The sequence below is a fragment of the Triticum aestivum genome, chromosome 2B, assembly GCF_018294505.1.
Source record: "Triticum aestivum cultivar Chinese Spring chromosome 2B, IWGSC CS RefSeq v2.1, whole genome shotgun sequence".
In the NCBI taxonomy this organism is placed as follows: domain Eukaryota; kingdom Viridiplantae; phylum Streptophyta; class Magnoliopsida; order Poales; family Poaceae; genus Triticum; species Triticum aestivum.
This window is the reverse complement of record NC_057798.1, coordinates 389,188,328-389,194,581: the sequence shown is the minus strand read 5'-3', so window position 1 is coordinate 389,194,581 and position 6,254 is coordinate 389,188,328.

Sequence of the window (6,254 nt, the reverse complement as noted above, 5' to 3'; positions counted from 1 at the left end):
CGGCGGTGAGCATCATGAAATTGGTGATGGAGGATGGTTGATGATGACGACGGCGACGAATCCCCCTCTCCGGAGCCCCGAACGGAATCCAGATCAGCCCTCCCGAGAGAGATTAGGGCTTGGCGGCGGATCCGTATCGTAAAACGCGATGAAACTTTCTCTCTGATTTTTTCTCCCCGAACGTGAATATATGGAGTTGGAGTTGAGGTCGGTGGAGGTCCAGGGGGCCCATGAGACAGGGGGCGTGCCCAGGGGGAGGGGGCGCGCCCCCACCCTCGTGGACAGGGTGTGGGCCCCCTGGTCTTGATTATTTCGCCAGTATTTTTTATATTTTCCAAAAAGTCCCTCCGTGGATTTTCAGGACATTCCGAGAACTTTTGCTTTCTACACATAAAACAACATCATGGCGGTTCTGCTGAAAATAGCATCAGTCCGGGTTAGTTTCATTCAAATCATGCAAGTTAGAGTCCAAAACAAGGGCAAAAGTGTTTGGAAAAGTAGATACATTGGAGACGTATCAGTCCACAAAAGCGCCTGAGGAACGCCATGCCCATTTGAGCAATGCGAACCTATTACCATTAAAGACACTTGGAGTAAGTATGGCTTACCATCCTCTATAAGCTTGACTTTGCGGAGTTCCTATTGGTGGCCTCGCACCTCCGTCCGCGCTTCCTTGACCACCGAACTCAACGAGGTTAACTCGGTGGCCTGGTCCATAATTTTCTGCTCAAGGGACTCACATTTGGTGACGGCGTCCTTGAGCTCTTGTTGCACCTCAGCCACTCTGGCCTCATGCTACTGGCTCACGGTTTTCACCGTCGCCAGTTTAGTGGCCGCTTGTTCGGCTGCCGCCCTCTGCTGTGCAGTTTCCTGCTGAGCTCTCCTCAGCTCGGCCTTGAGGTTCTCAATGTTCGTGGCAACAGCTGTAGCAATGATAGTCGTATCTCATTCAAGATCAACTGTGAAAACCTCATTACCAAACGGTTGAATTAAAAAGTTTAGCTCGGAGTTGCCTTACACTTCGTCAAACCGCTTATTCAGCAGATCGAGCTCGTCATCGGAGCTCTTGAGCTTTCGATTTAGCTCGGCCAACTCCTTGGCTCTAGAAGTGGCCGCCGAAGATGATGCCTGCATATTAGGCTAAGCATATTTGGTTGTCGAGTATTCAATTTTTGATCCACTACCCAGCTTTCTTTCCAGCCAGAGTCTTGGGTGCCACTGCCCACTTTCGCTATCATCTATATCCCTAAACTATTCCACCCCCGCATGAGTTTTTCAAACTCATTCAGGGCTCAGGAGCTACTGTATATGAGGTTGCATGATCATATAAGTGAAATTTTCTAAGGAAAAAGGGCATTGCATGGTTTACCTTGAAGCCTGTCAGAAGGCCGTTGAAGGCCTCCTTCAGTATGTTGTCCACGGACCGAAGACTTTGCAAAACCGTGCCCATAAGGGCACGGTGCTCTTCGGCGATAGAGGAGTTGGTTATCACGTCCTTCACCGCATCCAGCCACCCAGTCGGGACCTGCTCTGTAGCAGGTGGGGGTGGCGAAGGTACCTCAGCTCCTCCCTTGATGGAGGACGGAGTGGTTGGATCCTAGTGCCTTAGCGACTCCGGAACCACCTTCGGGGAAAGCTCGAGCTGGCTGAGCTTCCCTATTTGTTCACCAGAGGGTTTCCCCCTCCTGGTCTTTGGTGGCCGAGGTATTCACCTCGGCCATGACAATGTCGCCTCCTCCTGTGCTGGGCCCAGGAGGGATCCTCCTCGACAGGACCTCCTCGACCTCCTCAATGACCGGGGGAAGCGATCCGCATGACCCAGTCCTGCTCTCCGCCAGCATGGCCGGTGGAGAGTCTCCCTCTGAGACTTGATCGGTAGGGAGATCGCGCAATAGGCTATAATATTAAAAGCAGGCACACAATCAATAGCATGACTTAGTTCAGCTAAGAAGACAAGAGTGTATCTTAGGATATATACCTTTGGGCCTGGGGATTGACCCTAGGGGTCCTCCAAGGAACATCTTCAGAGGCTTCAGAGTCCTCGGCAGAAGTCGCACTGTCGTCGAACATGACCACATTGGCCTGACATTGTCTTTTTGGGGCGGGAAGAGGCTGATCCTCCTCAGCGTCTTCGGACGCGCCCTCTTCCTTGTCCGAGAGGACTCACTTTCCTCCCCTTCCTCTCCCTGCTCCTTCTCCCCCTCGAGGGTAGAGGGGCGTGGGTGTCCCAGATCTAGGGTTTGGGGGTCCTCTGGGAGGGAGGCCTTCTCTGACCTCCTTCTTCTCCTTCTTATCTAGCGCCTTGTACGGCTCCACGGCTAACATGGCCGTCAATAAGGCGTCCCAAGGCCCTTGGGCAGCGGGGCTGGGTTGTCGATCTGCTTCGCTTTCTTCAGCTAGCTCTGTGGATGCAAGAAAAGGGTATTAAATGCCTCATCAAAGAGGGAACATCCAAACATAAGAATAAAACTTATCATACCTCGCGTGGGGGGTTGGCAACATCAAGGTCGTGGTCTTCCTCCTCAGTCGGCCAATCCTTCTGCGGCTTGAATAGCGCTTTCCAAAGTTGGGCATGGGAAGTGCGGTAGAAGGAGAGCATGATGGCAGGGTCCTCGGGCTTCTAAGCCCACTTGGGGCGGTCCGATCTTGAAAGGTCAGGATGCGGTGGCGGAGCATGACCTGAATCATGCTAGTGAACTCGACTCCCTGCTCTATCATATTGGATATCTGGCCTTGCAGTGATGCCACCTCCTTGGTCAACCCCCAGTCAAGGCCTTTCTTGGTCCACGAAACCAGCCTCGTAGGGGGGCCAGATCTTAAGGCAGGGATCGCAACCCAATCCGTGTTTCGTGGCTCCGTTATGTAGAACCACTCCTTCTTCCATGTCTTGACAGTTTCAATAAAGGTGCCCTCCGGCCACTCGACCTGGGGGAGCTTGCTGACCATTGCCCCCCCCAGTCCGCCTGCTGGCCGTCGACGATCTTTGGCTTGACGTTGAACATTTTCAGCCACAGGCCAAAGTGTGGCTGGACTTGAAGAAAGGCCTTGCGGATGATGATGAAGGCTAAGATATGCAGAAAAGAATTCGGGGCAAGATCATGGAAGTCTAACCCGTAGAAGAACATCAAACCCCTGACGAAGGGGTGGAGGGGACAACCCAATCCCTGAATGAAGTGAAAGAGGAACACCACCCTCTCGACGGGCCTCAGCGTGGGGACGACCTGCCCCACCTTTGGAGCACGGTGGGCGACGTCAGCGAAGAGATAGCCCGCGCTCTTCAGCTCCTAGATGGCGCTCTCAGTAATGATGGAGGACTCCCACTTGCCCTTTGACCCAGAGCCACCTATGGCCGGATTTAGGAGAGGGTTGGAGACGTTCTTGGAAGAGAAAATGGATCTGGGTGTTGGAGCTCAAGAGATGGGGAAAGCAGTAGCGCAGAAGGAAGTGAGAGCGTGCGAAAGAAATAGCGGCCGCTCCCCTCTTATGGGTTGCCATAAGGCCAAGAGTCCTTTTACTGCGCCGCGGACCTCGCCACATCCCGATATAATCGTGCTATTATACGTGCATGGGATAGCATGAATCATTGATCATATCCCTTAAAACCCGGGCATGATCTGCATATTGATGGGATGTGCCAATGAAGAAAACACCATGAACCACGAATCAAGCTTTCATAACTGGCTTGTGGTCATGGCGAGTCGTGACTGATACGTCTCCAATGTATCTATAATTTTTTATTGTTCCATGCTATTATATTACCCGTTTTGGATGTTTATGAGCTTTACTTTACACTTCTATATCATTTTTGGGACTAACCTACTAACCGGAGGTCCAGCCCGAATTGCTGTTTTTTTGCCTATTTCAGTGTTTCAAAGAAAAGGAATATCAAACGGAGTCCAAACGGAATGAAACCTTCAGGAGCGATCTTTTTGGAACAAACGCAATCTAGGATACTTGGAGTGGACGTCAAGCAGCAAATGAGGCAGCCACGAGGGTGCCCGGCGCGCCCTAAGGGGATGGGCGCGCCCCCCACCCTCGTGGGCCCCTTGTGGCTCAACCGACCTACTTATTCCTCCTATATATATCCATGTACCCCGAGAACATCCAAGGGCACCACGAAAACCTAATTCCACCGCCGCAACCTTCTGTATCCATGAGATCCCATCTTGGAGCCTTCGCCGCCGCTCCGCCGGAGGGGGAATCGACCATGGAGGGCCTCTACATCATCTCCAATGCCTCTCCGATGAGTTGTGAGTAGTTTACCATAGACCTTCGGGTCCATAGTTATTAACTAGATGGCTTCTTCTCTCTCTTTGAATCTCAATACAAAGTTCTCCTCGATCTTCTTGGGGATCTATTCGATGTAACTACTTTTGCGGTGTGTTTGTCGAGATCCGATGAATTGTGGGTTTATGATCAAGTTTATCTATGAGAAATATTTGAATCTCCTTTGTATTTTTTTATGTATGATTAGTTATCTTTGCAAGTCTCTTTGAATTATCAGTTTGGTTTGGCCTACTAGATTGATCTTTCTTGCAATGGGAGAAGTGCTTAGCTTTGGGTTCAATCTTGCGGTGTCCTTTCCCAGTGACAGCAGGGCAGCAAGGCACGTATTGTATTGTTGCCATCGAGGATAAAAAGATGGGGTTTATATCATATTACTTGAGTTTATCCCTCTACATCATGTCATCTTTCTTAATGCGTTACTCTATTCTTATGAACTTAATACTCTAGATGCAGGAAGGAGTCGGTCAATGTGTGGAGTAATAGTAGTAGATGCAGAATCGTTTCGATCTACTTGTTGCGGACGTGATGCCTATATACATGATCATGCCTAGATAATCTCATAACTATGCACTTTTCTATCCATTGCTGACTGTAATTTGTTCACCCACCGTAATACTTATGCTATCTTGAGAGAAGCCACTAGTGAAACCTATGGTTCCCGGGTCTATCTTTTATCATATAAGTTTCCAATCTACTTTTATTTGCATCTTTACTTTCCAATCTATATCATTAAAATACCAAAAATATTGATCTTATCTTATTATATCTATTAGATCCCACTTTCGCAAGTTAACATGAAGGGATTGACAACCCCTTTATCGCGTTGGTTGCGAGGTTCTTGTTTGTTAGTGTAGGTACGAGGGACTTTTGAGAAGCCTCCTACTGGATTGATACCTTGGTTCTCAAAAACTGAGGGAAATACTTACGCTACTTTGCTGCATCACCCTTTCCTCTTCAAGGGAAAACCAACGCAGTGCTCAAGAGGTAGCAAGAAGGATTTCTGGCGCCGTTGCCGGGGAGGTCTTCGCTCAAGTCAAGACATACCAAGTACCCATCACAAACTCATCTCCCTCGCATTATATTATTTGCCATTTGCCTCTTGTTTTCCTCTCCCCCACTTCACCCTTACCGTTTTATCGCCCTCTCTTTCCCGTTCTTCTCACTATTTCGCTTGCCTCTCGTGTGCCTGTTTGCCCTTATGGCTTTGCCTAAGAACGTTGATCTCCATTTTAAAATATTGGAAGAGATTGAATTAAATATTAGAAGCTTTATGACTATACAATTTAAGCATAATAATTTCTTTAGAAAAGAGCTTAAAGAACAAAAAAGCTTTATGGAATACATGAATAAAGAGCTTGATGATATGTCTAAGGAATTTTATGGTTTGAATTCTCAGATTGTTTGTCTTGAAAAATCAATAGCCCAAATCTCTGATAAGCAAGCCACCTTAGTTAATAAGATGGCTGCCAAACCAGAAGGGTTAGGGGAAAATAATGATGAAGATCTAAAAGTTATTGATGTGTCCCCTATTAAATCTTTCTTTTGCAATATGAATCTTGATAATGATGGGACTGGAGATGTGTCAACTTTAGTTAAAAGGCGTCCCAATGATTCGGAGTTTTTAGATCTTGATGCTAAATTTGGTAAAAGTGGGATTGGAGAGGTCCAAACTTTACATAGCAATGAACCCACTATTATGGATTACAAGGAATTTAATTATGATAATTGTTCTTTAATAGATTGTATTTCCTTGTTGCAATCCATGTTGAATTCTCCACATGCTTATAGTCAAAATAAAGCTTTTACCAAACATATTGTTGATGCCTTGATGCAATCTTATGAGGAAAAACTTGAATTGGAAGTTTCTATACCTAGAAAACTTTACGATGAGTGGGAACCTACTATAAAAATTAAAATTACAGATCATGAATGCTATGCTTTGTGCGATTTGGGTGCTAGTGTTTCTA